The following is a 16,038-nucleotide window of genomic DNA, read 5'->3' as shown; positions in this document are numbered from 1 at the left end:
AAAGCAAAACTACTTTGATTAGCTGGTCACAGATAAATATTAGTTGAAACATGGTATTTTTCATTTTTTTTTTTTACCCAGTTGCATTGTGTTTACATTATAAACTCCTACAGCATTCATTCTGTTTCAAAGAAAAACATATTTGGGAGTGAAGTGAAAACCATTGTGTAGGATTTAAAATCTGAGAAATTGGAAGAATATATTCAGAAAATGTTCTTAGTTTTGATAACCTGAATAATTAGTAACTTATTCTTGCCACATGGCTCTTCCTCATGGGCATAGGAACTTAGAATAGGTGCCAAATTTTTAGGAGAGAAGCACACTTTAATGAGTGTTTCCAGTCTTTCCTATCTTGTGATTTCAGGGAGTATATTTCTTGTTTCTCTATGAAAATGTTATCCGTGGTACAGAACATTTTCCAGAGATGAAGCAGGTAAAAGATACTCTGCTTAAATGGTAGTGAATAAATTCCTGCATTTCTTTTGGTATTTCTGAAGGTATGTACTTATTTTCAAGATGTAGTGTATTGATTCTCAATTGTTAGAAGGTTGTGGAAACATTGGCTGCTTGAATAACTTAGAGGCAGAAGGCATTTCTGGGGTTTAGGGTAGAGATTAGGCTAGAGATGTCTAGACTGCTGGAAGCCTGTAATGCTCGGGATAGGCCTGCGTATTGAACAGTTCCTCCCTCATTCCATGAAAATCAGTCATATGATTTTCAAATGTCTTGCCAGAAATTTGTGTAGGTGAAAAATCTGTTTATAATCCTCTGAGCCTAAATCCTAACTACCTAAAATGTGTATAAGTACATTAGCACTTTTTGAATGGCTTCATTGTACACTGAATTTTCCAGCAGTGTAAGTTGATGGAAGATTTTACTTTGTTTTGTTTGGAACTTAGAGTTTTTGTCATTTTAGAAAATCACTTCGGCAGCAACATTGCCTTATTGGCCAGTGCAGCCACCCATCAGCCTCTGTTTCAAGTGCATGTGTCTTTTGCTGTACTGCAGCATCTACATATTAACATGCATATGATTTTATTATAGAATTCTTTCCTTTTATTTTTCTTTTATAGAGCATGTTAATTTTTTTTATTGAGTTAATGATAGGTTACAATCTTGTGAAATTTCACTTGTACATTAATGTTTGTCAGTCATGTTGTAGGTGCACCACTTCACCCTTTGTGCCCAACCCCCACCCCACCTTTCCCCTGGTATCCACTAAACTGTTCTTAGTCCATAATTTTAAATTCCTCATATGAGTGGAGTCATACACAGATTGTCCTTCTCTCGCTGGCTTATTTCACTTAACATAATTCCCTCAAGGTCCATCCATGTTACTGCAAGTGGAATGATTTTGTTCTGTTTTACAGCTGAGTAGTATTCCTAGAGCATGTTAATTTTTTGATTGCATACGAGGGTGGGCTTGTTATCTATGAATTCCATTTCAGGATGGTAAAGGGCATATTACAAAATATTTGTTAGAAAAAGGGAGAGGAGATGTTCAGATGATGAGCTTGAGAGTCAGTGGTGTAGCGGATAGGACATTGAATTTTAAAAAAGGACACTTGCATTCTCATTTTGATCCTGGCTCTACTAATCAGTAACTAGGTGTGGGACCATGGGAACATTGTTTAGTCTTTTGGACCTAGTTTTCTTTTTTTTTTTTTAAAGATTTTATTTTTCGTTTTTCTCCCAAAGCCCCCCAGTACATAATTGTGGGGCCTTCTAGTTGTGGCATGTGGGATGCCACCTCAGCATGGCCTGACGAGCAGTGCCGTGTCCGCACCCAGGATTCAAACTGGCGAAACCCTGGGCCACTGAAGCAGAGCGTGCAAACTTAACCACTGGGTCACGGGGCTGGCCCCGATGGACCTAGTTTTCTCATCTGTAAAACCCAGAGGGTTGGACAAGGTGGTCTTCAGAGATTCTTTCTTTCTTCTGAAATTATCTGATTTTGTTTTTGTCGATTATCTTGATTGAAATTCTCTGAGAGTCTCTTCACCTTGCTTGTAATGCCCTAATTCAAGACTGATTCATATAACCAAGTTAGATGCTTCTGGGAATGAGAAATACTTGACTATTGATATTCTTTCCAAGGTAGGCCTGCATATAAAGAGCAGAGAGCCTTCTTGTGAGTTTCATCAGTTGTCAAATGGAGAAAATTCCTTTATGGTGGTTGTGATAGTAAAATGGAGATCAAAGGAGATAATATGTATAAAATTATCAATAAGACTACCTGACATAATAGGTGTGTAGTGCAATAAATGTTAATTGAATTTGAAAAAAGTCAAATATTTCATAAATACAAATATTATTGTATAACTTTTTTTTTCGGTGAGGAAGATTGGCCCTGACCTAACATCTATTGCCAATCCTCCTCTTTTTGCTTGAAGAAGATTGTCACTAACATCTGTGGCAATCTTCCTCTGTTTTATGTGGGATGCTGCCACAGTGTGGCCTGACAGTCAGTGCTATGTCCGTGCCCGCGATCTGAGCCTGCGAAGCCCAGGGCAAAGAAGTGGAGCACGTGAACTTAACCAATACGTCACTGGGCCAGCCCTTGTATGATGTTTGTTGAAGTATGAAAGTGTACTTTATAATCTGCTATGAGAAGGGAAACAGTAGCCTGGGACCTATACAGTTTTTCTGGAAATTGGGTCACAGTGAAAAATAAGTTTCATTCGGATAACTAATCACTACCAGTGTAGCCTCAGTATTCCTGAAGGAGTTACTAGGAACTTTGAGTAGGGTAATTAACTCTCAGGATTTTCAGTTACAGTTGTATCCATTATTTAATATTTTTATTTCCACAGTGACTCATCCATAAATTATAGATTGCTTTCCCAAAAGGAATGTAAAACTGCTGAAAGTAATTTTTTTACTGCTATATTTTCTTTCTGTGGTCAGGAGTTTCTGGCTGGTTAGTTGGACCCAAACTCTGCAAATAATTTAAACTATGTACCTTTATAAGAGGAACGTTTAACCTTTACAAGGCAGTGGGGATTTCTTGAGAATGGGCAACACAGAATGCTTATATTTACTCATTCCGTGTATTTTAAACTATTAATTTCTGTGCTGTGCTACTTTTCTTTTTTAGCCGAGATTTTACATAAGTGTATGTCACCAACAAGTGCTCTTTGCTCATACTATCTGTTATTTACTCCACTGACATAAAAAATGTAGCATTACATGTGGTGTTCTCTTTGGTTTTTATATACTGTCTGCTGTTGTACCTTCAAAGAGACTGTAATAGATTTGTCAATGAAAATCATGTCTTATGGTGACACTGCTGTCAAACATATCTCTGAGTACCGCTATGGAGACCCAGTGAACATGTGAATAATAACTGCTTTTATGGAGCACTTACAGATACCATGCTAGCTTCTTTCATATATTACTTCTAATCCTAACAACAATCCTGTAGGTAAGTGATATTGTCCTCATTTATAGGTGAGGAAACTAAAAATCAAGAGAAGAACCGTTCATGTCTTACATCTGGGAAGTGACAGATCTTGGTCTCTCTGGTTATAAAACCAACAAATAATTGTCATTGTCACTGTGGTATTTTCAACTAACAGCAGCTGACTCAAATGTAGATACTTGTATGAGATATTTATTGAAAAATTAACGTGTATTCAGTCACTTATTAAATGTGAAAGACTACGTTAAGATTCCTCTAATTAGAGGAGGAAATACAAGAATGAGAGTATTGTAGGATCCATAGGCTTCTGGAGAAGAGTTAAATTAAGAGAAAGGGTAGAGAAAAGAGAGAATAGGTGCTCCGTTGAGCAGATGGTAAAGCTATGGTTTGATTAGTTTCAGTAGTCGCTGTATATCAACAGGTATAAATGACACGTCAGTACTTGTTTTGGTTAAGTATAAAGCTTGATTAATGATTTCCAGACCTGGAATTTACACGCCAGTGAGATAAAAAATAAGCAACAACAACAGCCTCTTCTCCTCAAAAAAAAAAAAAAAAAGTGAGGATGGGGAGTTGGTATGGTATTATCAAATAAAGACAATTAAAGAAAGATAAATGACCATGTATTCTTACTGTCATTTTATAAGAGAAAAAACACTGTAAGACCAAAGGAATTGGAAGCGCATAATCTGACTAAAGGACAGTTCTTCAAAAGCTCAGTAAGTAAGGACATCAATAAGTAGATCATCACATGGTGACAATTTTATTAAGGATTGTTGGAAACTTGGTCATGGACTAGTATTTAAGAAGCGTTGATTTCCAACAGGGGTCATTACGTTACAGCCTGTGGGCCAAATCCTGCGCACAGACTGTGTGCATCCCCTGCAAGCTAAGGATGGTTTCTACACTTTTAAATGATTTTAAAAAATCAAAAGAAGAATATTTGGTGACGTGAAAATTGTATGAAATCCAAACTTCAGTATTTGTAAATAAAGTTTTGTTGGAACACAACCATGCTTATTTATTTATGTCTTGGCTATGGCTGCTTTGCCACCACAGTGATATAGCTGAGTATTTGTGACAGAGTCCATAGGACCCTTTAAACCTGAAATATTTACTGTTGGGCCCTTTATGGAGAAGGTTTACTGACATCTGGTTTAGACAGCAGAATAAGTAGTAATAGCTAACAGACAACTACTATTACTAGTAAGTAGTACTAGTTTTTGTGTAGTGTTTACTAAGAAGCATGCTCTGTTTTGTGTCCTCTGCCTATATTATTAATCATCATAACAATATTATTAGGTACTGTTATTTTTCTTTTACTGATAGAGAAACTGAGGCTTAGAGAGAATAAGTAACTTGCCCCAGGTCACACAGCTGTTAAGTGGCGGAGGCAGGATTCAAGCCCAGATAGGCTGCTCCACTGTCTATGCTCCTTCCTACCTGCCTAGACTGTCAGAAAAAAGAAGCAAAGAAGACAGACACTTCAGGACACTGAATATATCCTTCGCGTTGACCTTAATTATTTTAAGAAAGAAAGGGAAATAGCCTTACTGTATAGTTGCTTAAAATGTTATCAGTGGAGGCCAGCCTGGATCCCGGGTGCGGACATGGCACTGCTTGTCAAGCCATGCCGTGGCAGGTGTCCCACATATAAAGTAGAGGAAGATGGGTATGGATGTTAGCTCAGGGCCAGTCTTCCTCAGCAAAAAGAGGAGAATTGGCAGCAGATTTTGGCTCAGGGCTGATCTTCCTCAAAAAAAAAAAAAAAAAGTTATCATTGAATAGTTGATTGAAATCAGCATTAATTACTTTATGATACATGAACATTCTTTTTTTAACTCAGTAGATTTTTCCCACAGGGTTGTTTGTTGAGATGATCTACTTATTGATGTCCTTACTTATTGAACTTTTGAAGAAATAAATGTTATTTTTCTACCATATATTGACTTTACTTTTGGTATAATTAGAATAATAAATTCCACTGTTAACTTGGTGGATGGGAACTTTACTCTTTTCTTCACCATCATAAATATTATTTTGTCGATGAGCATAAAGTATACCTCTCGTCATTGATTTAATTTAAAGATTAAACTTTTATCAAAGCGAACTTTAATTTAAAAAATTTAATGGTTGTTATTATTATTTTTTAGAATAAATATGGCTTTGTAAGCCAAAGTCTGAAAGAAAAATTGAGTTACCACTAGTTGGAAATTTAGGTGAATCTATTGTAGAGGAAATAACTATTTTCCTTTTAGAGAAGAAGGCTTTGAGGGGAGGAAGTGAGGTTACAGAAACTGCTTCAATGAAGGGAGGAACATTAACAAGTAGGTGACTAAACTAGAATTAGTGTGACCAATTCTAATTTCACAGATAATACATTGTGTTTAAAAACAGCTTTTATACATTTTGATGACAGTATAAAATGCTGATTTAAATAAATAGAGATCTAGTGGCTACGCTTTATCTGAATTAAACATCACGTGTATTTTGAGACTTAAAAATGATGGTAAGTAATGTTCAGCTAGTTTTGTGATCCTCTGAAGCCTGTCTGAAACTGATTTTAGTGGGTTTAAGACCTTAGAGAAGATAGGACTGACACTTAAGTAAGAGTCTTTTTTCAGATCTGTTTAATTGCCTAGTGATGAAGGGACTGCGGTTTCTTCAGGGTTTGGGGTGTGATTAGGGTGATGGGGGGAAGGGGGTGGGTGAAGGGTGGGCAGTAGTAAAGGCTGATTTTTGACTTGAAGTTCACTTGTAGCTTCATATTTGGGAAGTTGCTATCTTTCTTATTTTGGGCAATGTTCATAGTCTAGAAATATAATGCGCATAAGACTGCTACTGCTTTCTATACCAGAGGGAATTGAATTTGTCCAAGTGATGACTTGTTTCTGAATTGTTGCATGTATGTGGTTTCTGTTTGCTATGTTGTTGCTCTTCCTAATAGCTAGATGGAGTTACAGTGTTGCAGAATTACAGTGTTGGTGGTTTTTCTTCCTCTTATCCATTCCATTCATAATTTGACACTAATAATTTTGAAAACTGTTGCTTATTACAAGAGTAAGCTGGAATTCAAATCTAAAACTTAACTCTGCACAGGTTGAGGTGGCATGTTATAGTCCTTGACAGCTACTGTCACCTCTTTTTCTTGTGACAGATGGCTTCCCCTCGTGGTTATAATCTACTGCTGATTTTTTTCAAAGAATGGATACCATGTGTTCCCCATTTTGGCTATGATTGCCTTCTGCCCACTCATTGGCTTCACAGGAACTTGAAATTGGATGTACTTGCTGCTGGCATTTATGGCAGGAAGTGGGTACAACTGTGACTCTCTTTGCCAAGTGTTCATTATTAGAAGAATTGCAGCTTCCTAAAATTAAAGATGATTTCTTTGTCATACTAGGAATAAAGTGAATTTTGTTGCTTTTTTTAGAATATACTTTTCGTTTTCTTTTTTTTTAAAGACTTTATTTTTCCTTTTTCTCCCCAAAGCCCCCCACTACATAGCTGTGTACTTTTAGTTGTGGGTCCTTCTAGTTGTGGCATGTGGGATGCTGCCTCAGCATGGCTTGATGAGCGGTGCCATGTCCGCACCCAGGATTCAAGTTGGCGAAACCCTGGGCCGCCGCAGCGGAGCGTGGGAACTTAACCACTCGGCCACGGGGCTGGCCCCCTAGAATATACTTTTCACTTGTATACTAAATATTTTTTGATGGTATATTTATTACAATAGATGGTTTTTAAAAGTTTTTATTTTATTAAGGTCATAATAGTTTATAACGTGAAATTTCAGTTGTACATTGTTATTTGTCAGTCACCATATAAATGTGCCCCTTTACTCCTTTCGCCCACCCCACAACCCCCTTCCCCTCTGGTAACCACCGAACTGTTCTTTGACCATGTGTTAGTTTATCTTCCACATATGTGTGCGATCATATGGTGTTCGTATTTCTCTGGCTTATTTCTCTTAACATAATACCCTCAAGATCCATCCATGTTGTTGTGAATGGGACCATTTTGTCTTTTTTAAATAGCTGAGTAGTATTCCATTGTGTATATATATATCACATCATCTTTTTCCAATCTTCAGTCAATGGACACTTGGGTTACTTTCACATCTTGGCTATTGTGAATAATGCTGTGATGAACATACGAGTGCATAAGTCTATTTGAATTGTTGATTTCAAGTTCTTTGGATACATACCCAATAGTGGGATGGCTGGGTCATAAGGTATTTCTATTTTTAATTTTTTGAGAAATCTCCGTACTGTCTTCCATAGTGGCTGCACCAGTTTGCATTCCCACCAGCAGTGTATGAAGGTTCCCTTTTCTCCACAATGTCTCCAACATGTGTTATTTTTTGTTTTGGTGATTATAACATTCTAATGGGTGTAGGGTAATATCTTAGTGTAGTTTTGATTTGCGTTTCCCTGGTGATTAGTGATGTTGAACATCTTTTCATGTGCCTGTTGGCCATCTGTCTATCCTCTTTGGAAAAATGTCTGTCCATATTCTCTGCCCATTTTTTGATCGGGTTGTTTGTTTTTTTGTTGTTGAGTTTTGTGAGTTCTTTATATATCTTGGAGACTAACCCCTTGTCAGATATATGATTTGCAAATACTTTTTTCCCAGTTGGTGGGTTGTCTTTTTGTTTTGTTCCTGGTTTCCTTTGCCTTGCAGAAGCTCTTTAGTCTGGTGAAATCCCACTTGTTTATTTTTTCTTTTGTTTCCTTTGCCTGAGTAGATAGGGTATTCGAAAAGATCCTTCTAAGACCATTGTCAAAGAGTGTACTGCCCATTTTCTTCCAGGAGTTCTATGGTTTCAGGCCTTACCTTCAAGTCTTTGATCCCTTTTGAGTTAATTTTTGTATATGGCAAAAGATAATGGTGTACTTTCATTCTTTTGCCTGTGGCTGTCCAGTTTTCCCAACATTATTTATTGAAGAGACTCTCCTTTCTCCATTGTATGTTCTTAGCTCCTTTGTCAAAGATTAGTGTCTGTAGATGTGTGGTTTTATTTCTGGGCTTTCACTTCTGTTGCATTGATCTATGTGTCTGTTTTTGTGCCAGTGTCATGCTATTTTGATTACTGTAGCTTTGGTAGTATATTTTGAAGTCAGGGATTGTGATGCCTCCAGCTTTGTTCTTTTTTCTCAGGATTGCCTTAGCTATTCAGGGTCTTTGGTTGCCCCATATGAGTTGTAGGATTCTTTGTTCTGTCTCTGTGAAGAATGTCATTGGTGTTCTGATTGGGATTGCATTGAATCTGTAGATTGCTTTAGGTAGTATGGACATTTTAACTATGTTTATTCTTCCAATCCATGTGCATGGAATATCTTTTCATTTCTTTATGTCATCATTGATTTCTTTTAGTAATGTCTTATGGTTTTCATTGTATAGGTCTTTCACCACCTTGGTTAAGTTTATTCCTAGATATCTTATTCTTTTTGTTGCAATTGTAAATGCAATTATATTCTTGAGTTCTCTTTCCATTAGTTCATTATTAGCCTATAGAAATGCCACTGATTTTTCTAAGTTTATTTTATACCCTGCAACTTTGCTGTAGTTTTTGATTGTTTCTAATAGTTTTCCTATGGATTCTTCAAAGTTTTCTATATATAAAATCATGTCATCTGTAAACAGCAAGAGTTTCACTTCTTTATTACCTATTTGAATTCCTTTTATTTCTTTTTCTGGCCTAATTGCTCTGGCCCAAACCTACAGTAGTGTATTGAGTAAGAGTGGCGAGAGTGTGTTCCCTTGTCTTGTTCCTGTTCTCAGAGGGAAGGCTTTCAGTTTTTCCCTGTTGAGTATGATGTTGGCTGTGGATTTGTCATATACGGCGTTTATTATGTTGAGGTGCTTTCCTTCTACACCCATTTTATTGAGAGTTTTTATCATATTGGATCTTGTCAAATGCTTTCTCTGCATCTGTTGAGATGATCATATGGTTTTTATACCTCATTTTGTTAATGTTGTGGTTAAAATTGATTGATTTGTGCATCTTGAACCATCCCTGTGTCCCTTTCATAAATCCCACTTGGTCATGGTGAATGATCTTTTTAATGTATTTCTGTATTTGGTTTGCCAATATTTTTGTTGAGGATTTTTGCATCTGTGTTCATCAGTGATATTCATCTGTAATTTACTTTTTTGTGTTGCCTTTGTATGGTTTTGGGATCAGGGTGATGTTGGCCTTGTAGAATGCATTAGGAAGTGTTCTGTTTTCTTCAGCTTTTCTGAATAGTTTAGAAGGATAGGTATTAAATCTTCTTTGAATGTTTGATAGAATTCTCCAGAGGAGCCAGCTGGTCCTGAGCTTTTATTTTTTGGGAGCTTTTTGATGACTGTTTCAATCTCTTTACTTGTGATTGGTCTATTCAGATTCTTTATTTCCTATTGATTCAATTTTGGGAGGTTGTATGAGTCTAAGAATTGATCCACTTCTTCTAGATTGTCCAATTTGTTGGCATATAGTTTTTCATAGCATTTTCTTATAATCCTTTGTATTTCTGTGGTATCTGTTGTAATTTCTCCTCTTTTATTTCTAATTTCATTTGTTTGAGCCTTCTCTCTTTTTTTCTTAGTGAGTCTTGCTAACAGTTTGTCAGTTTTGGTTGTCTTCTCAAATAACCAGTTCTTTGTTTCATTGATCCTTTCCACTTTTTTTTTTGTTTCACTTTCATGTATTTCTGCTGAAATTTTATTATTTCCCTCCTGCTGACTTTGGGCTTTGGTTGTTCTTTTACTCATTGTGTTGGGTGTAGTTTAAGATTGCTTATTTGGGATTTTTCTTGTTTGTTAAATTGGGCTGGTATTGCTTGAATTTCCCTCTTAAGACTGCTTTTGCTGCATCCTGGATGAGTTGGTATGGTATATTTTCATTTTCTTTTGCCTCCAGATATTTTTTGATTTCTCCTTTAATTTCTTCAATGATCCATTGGTTCTTCCATAGCGTGTTCTTAAGTATGCACATATTTGTCCCTTTCCAAGCTTTTTTCTTATAGTTGATTTCTAGTTTCATAGCATTATGGTCAGAAAAGATGCTTGATAAGATTTCAGTCTTCTTAAATTTATTGAGTCTTGCTTTATTTCCCAGCATATGATCTATCCTTGAGAATGTTCTCCGTGCACTTGAGAAGAATGTGTATTCTGCTTTTTTTGGATGGAGTGTTCTATACATATCTGTTAAGCCCATCTAGTCTAGTTTTTCATTTAAATCCACAATTTCCTTGTTGACTTTCTGTTTGGATGATCTATCCATTGGTGTAAGTGGGATGTTAAGGTCCCCTACTATTATTGTGTTGTTGTTAGTATTTCCTTTTAGATTTGTTAATAGTTGCTTTATGTACTTTGTTGCTTCAGTGTTGGGTGCACATATAAGTGTTATGTCTTCTTGGTGGAGTGTCCCTTTTATACTGCCCTTCTTTGACTCTCATTGCCTGTTTTATCTTGAAGTCTACTTTGTCTGATATAAGTATGGCGACACCTGCTTTCTTTTGTTTGCCATTAGCTTGGAGTATCATCTTCTGTCCCCTCACTCTGAGCCTGTGTTTGTTTATAGAGCTTAGATGTGTTTCCTGGAGGCAGCATAGTGTTGGGTCTTGTTTTTTAATCCATCCTGACACTCTGTGTCTTTTGATTGGAGAATTCAATTCATTTACATTTAGAGTGCTTATTGATATATGAGGCTGCCATTTTATCACTCATTTTCCAATTCTATATTTTCCTTGTTTCTCCTCCCACGCATTTTGGACTACTAATTCCGTTTGGTTGTTCTCTATGATGATTTTCTTAGTTTTCTCTTTATTAATCATTTGTGTCTCTGTTCTGATTATCTGTTTATTAGTACTGTGAAGTTTGTAGGAAAAAGTCCTGTAGATGAGCTAGTTGATTTTCTGATAGCCTATTTCCTTAGTCTAAGCTAATTCCATCCTTATACTCTTCCCTTTCTAAGTTATTGTCGTCACAACTTATTCCATCTTGTGTTGTGGGTTTGTGGTTAAAATGAGATTATATTTAATTTTGATGTTTTCCTTCCCTTTATCTTTAATGGTATAATTGTTTACTAACCTGTTCTGATAGAGAGCTGCAATTTTCTGATTTTGTTTGCCTGTTTATCTCCTTGCTCAAGGCTTTGTAAAGCCCTTCTTTTTTTTCAGGTGTGAGGGCCTTCTTGAGCATTTCTTGTAGGGGAGGACTTGTGGTGATGAACTCCCTTAGTTTTTCTTCATCTGGGAAAGTTATTATTTCTTCATCATATCTGAAGTAAAGTTTTGCTGGATAGAGTATTCTTAGCTGAAAGTTTTTGTCTTTAAGAATTTTGAAAATATCATCCTACTCTCTCCTAGCCTGTAAGGTTTCTACTGAGCAATCTGCTGAAAGCCTGATGGGGTTCCTTTGTAAGTTATTTTCTTCTGCCTTGCTGTTCTTAATATGTTTTCTCTGTCATTGACTTTCACCACTTTTGCTACTGTATGCCTTGAGGAAGGTCTGTTTACATTGATATAATTAGGAGTTCTATTAGCTTCTTTTCCTTGTATTTCCAGCACCTTCCCCAGCTTTGGGAAGTTCTCAGCTATTATTTCTTTGAACAAGCTTTCTGCTCCATTCTTCCTCTCCCTTCTTCCTGGGGAATACCTCTACTATTTATGTTGCATTTCCTAATTGAGTTGAATATTTCTCAGGTTTCTTCATTTCTTTCTAGTCTTAGTTCTTTCTCCTCCTCCATCTGAAGCGTTTCTATATTTCTGTCCTCCAGACTGCTAATTCTCTCCTCCATAATATCAGCTCTGTTATTCAGGGAGTCCAGATTTTTCTTTATCTCATTCATTGTGTTTTTCATCTCCAACATTTCTGATTGGTTTTTCTTTATAGTTTCAATCTCTTTTGTGAAGAATTCCCTGTGTTCATTAATTTTGTTCCTGATTTCATTGAACTGTCTATCTGTATTTTCTTGTAACTCTGAGGTTTTTTTCTGATAGCTATTTTGAATTTGCTTTCATTTAGATTATAAATTTCTGTGCCTTCAGGATTGGTTTCTGGGTTACTGTCATTTTCCGTTTGATCTGGAGTATTAATATATTTCTTCTTACTATTTGGTGGTGTGGATTTGTGCCTTTGCATAGTGATAGTGTCTTGTCACAGCTTCCATCTGCCACCACAGGTTGGGGGTGTTAAGAGCTGTGTATTCTGAGCCTGCTGTGACCCCTGGCATCTGTGCCTCACCTTTGGAATCTAGGGTGACAAGTCTTGTCTGTGATTGCCAGCTTGCTCTCTCTTAGCTCCCATTTTTCTAACCTATGCATGGGCGCTGTGGCCAACTAGCTGAGCCAGAGCACCAGGTCGGGTGAGGGGTGCTTTCTCTTGCGTGCATTATCCCCGGGGCATTCTTGCTCTGCTCTTTCTCTCTGCTCTCCTGGGGTGCTTGCTTGATGAAGACACCCCTGCAGGAGCTTAGCAACCTCTCTGTTTGGCTCCCTATGGGCTGTGAGGGAACTTGGAAAGGGAAGTTGTTCCCCTGGAGAGCTGCCCCTTCGTGCTTTTCTTAGAGCCATACGTAGTCCTGCACCTGGGTTGCTACTGTTTTGGAGGGAGAGGAGATCTCCTTACCTCCTTCTGCTTCCTCACGGGGGTCCAGCACCTCCATCTTCAGGTGTATGGCTGCATGGGTCTCTCAGATGTCTTTTGTGTTGTGTGAATGTCTTCTGTTGGTTTATGAATGTTCTTTTCATTGTGTCTTAGTGGGGAGAGTCTGAGTGAAGACCTCAGTCTGCCATGATGCTGATGTCATTCAGAACCACAAAACAGGTTTTTGAATCTGAATTTCACATACTCAAAGATTTTTTTGTATATTAGACTGAAGTCTGTACAAGAGTTTGAATGAGTAGATCTGACTTTACTGAGTATAATGAATATAATCATGAAAGGGATTTATATCACAAAGACTCCAAAGGCAATTGAAATTGTTTGTGATGTATAGTGTTAAACTTTGAACTTATTTTATTATTTTTTTTGCTGAGGAAGATTCGCTCTGAGCTAACATCTGTTGCTAGTCTTCCTCTATTTTGTATGTTAGTTGCTGCCACAGCATGGCCACCAATGAGTGGTGTCTGTGCTTGGGAAGCGAACCTGGGCCACCAAAACAGAGTGCACCAAACTCAACCAGTAGGCCACCAGGGCTGGCCCAAACTTTGAACTTATATTTGAATATGGTTTGTGGTACATATGGACAATAGTATCTGTCCATTTTAACTTTCTTGCTCAGTGTCTCCCTGTCCATTGGTGGATAGAAATGACATCATCTTAGACGCTGAGGCAAATCATAAGTCTAAATCTGAGCCAAGTGAATTCTATAAAAATTCTGCTCATATTTGGACGTACAGTGTTTGGTTTTAAAAAGCACCTATCAATTCATAGTAAACAAATATAGGGTATTTCTTGACAAAAAGTTAAGTTAAATATAAACAAATACTTGCATATTACTCTCATTAGTGTTGGAATGTGAAATTTATCCAGAAGTCACTGTTCTGTCAGAGTCTTCTGTACATGACTGAGTGATTCTAACACAGTAATGGCAAAAATGTTGTATACCAAGAGCAGATAATTTCTTAATTTGTCTTGGTAATCCTTCTAGGTGAACCTAGTTTAGTGGTTCTCAACCTTTGCTGCATGTAGGTATCACCTGAGAAACTTAAAAAAAAAAGAGGTGTTGGTCTCACCCCTACCCTCAGAGATTCTGATTTAATTGGGACTAGTCATTATGGGAATTTTAAGTATCCCCAGGTAATTCTAATGTGCAGTCTAGATTGCGAACCACTGGCTGCTGCTAATGGATGAGAGTTGGTATGTGAACTGAAAACTATTTTCAATCCTCTGTCTGGTAACGTGGTTTATAAACATGCTATAATATATGAACATTTAAAGAAAATTTACAATTTGAATAGAGAATGTTTATCATTCAATTTGAGAGTACAAATATGACCTCAGGGTGATTAGATTGTACCAATATGTTGTGACATTCGTAAAGAACTAGCTTCACAGGGTAGCTGGAAAGGTGAATGAGCATGGAACAAGAGGTGTCATATTGGAGTGGGAATACTCAAGCGATAGGGGTGTTGTTAAGCAGGATGAGAGGATTGAAAAGAAGAGAGGAAAAGTAGAATGAGCTCTGGCTTCTGGGAGATTTGCATTAAAAGGATGGAATGGGGGGCCGGCCTGGTGGTGCAGCAGTTAAGTTCGCACGTTCTGCTTTGGCGGCCCGGGGTTCGCCACTTCAGATCCTGGGTGCGGACATGGCACGGCTTGGCAAAAGCCATGCTGTGGTAGGCGCCCTACGTATAATGTAGAGGAAGATGGGCATGGATGTTAGCTCAGGGCCAGGCCTCCTCAGCAAAAAGAGGAGGATTGGCAGCAGATGTTAGCTCAGGGTTGATCTTCCTAAAAAAAAAAAAAATAAATCTACAAAAAAAGGGGTGGAATGGGAAGTCAGGATGGGATCTAAGCCTTGAAGCATTCACTGTACTTCTTCCTCACCCAGCAGGTGTAGCTGGGATTCATCCTTCTGCTGGGAGTGATGTTAGTAAAATGAATGGGATGAGAGGGTTTCCTTTTACATCCACATGTGTTCTCTCCTAGTGGCAAAATGTTCAAGTACTTCTTCTCAGAGCATTTCTCAAGCTTTAGTGAATAAGAATCACCTGGGAGCACTTGTTAAAAATATAAATTTTTGGATCCCACTTCCAAGGTTTCTCATTTACAACTGCTGGGGTAGGGCTCAGAAATCCGTTTGTGTGTGTGTGTGTGAGGAAGATTGGCCCTAAGCTAACATCTGTTGCCAATCTTCCACTTTTTGCGTGAGGAAGATTGTGGCTGAACTAACATCTGTGCCACTCTTCCTCTATTTTATGTGGGATGCTGCCACAGCATGGCTTGACAAGTGATGCTAGGTCAAGCATGCAAACTTCACTACGCCACTGGGCCGGCTCCAGAAATCTGTATTTTTAGTAAACACTTTGATCAAGGTTAACCAGATCTTTTTGTTTGCTTACCATCTTTGCAATATTAGCCCTATGCCTTTTACTATTATTTTTTTAAAAAAACTGACTCACTTTTAAAAAATGAAATCTTATTTTGGAATGAAATTCTCCCTGCCATACATGGAAAATATATCACTTGCAATAAAAAATGTAAAAGTAAGTACATAGCTGTTTTAAAAAGGGCCGCATATATAGGTATCACTGAAGATTGTCTTGAATATCATTTTGAGAAATATGCCCCTGGTGATTCTGATACAAGTAGTTTTCTCATACTTGGAAATATATATCAAATAGAGACAAAAACTTTCCTCTAGACTGAGTGGTTTTCAGCTCTGGTTGCACACTGGAATTGCCTGGGGGGTTTTTAAGATACTTTTGGCTGGTCCCCACCCCTAGAAAATCTGATTTAATTGGTCTGGGATAGGACCTGGGCATCAGTATTTTTAAAACGCTCTCCCAGGTCATCGTCATGTATATTTTGGGCTGAGAAGTTAGAGATTAAAAAAGAAAGGTATGATGGAAATAGACTAAGAAGCATAAATTCGTGGGTACTAAATGAATTTATCTGGGTAGAATTAG

At 37.5% G+C, this 16,038-nt stretch overlaps 1 protein-coding gene across 22 annotated transcripts in view; it reads left to right on the top strand.

Annotated features, from left to right (window-relative positions):
- The window catches only part of ERC1 (ELKS/RAB6-interacting/CAST family member 1), a 516,642-nt gene that overhangs the window by 49,864 nt on the left and 450,740 nt on the right, over positions 1–16,038 (top strand). The gene's annotated exons all lie outside the window — the stretch shown is intronic.

Source organism: Equus przewalskii, chromosome 5, assembly GCF_037783145.1.
Source record: "Equus przewalskii isolate Varuska chromosome 5, EquPr2, whole genome shotgun sequence".
Taxonomy (NCBI): Eukaryota; Metazoa; Chordata; class Mammalia; order Perissodactyla; family Equidae; genus Equus; species Equus przewalskii.
This window is presented reverse-complemented; position numbering and strand designations above follow the sequence as displayed.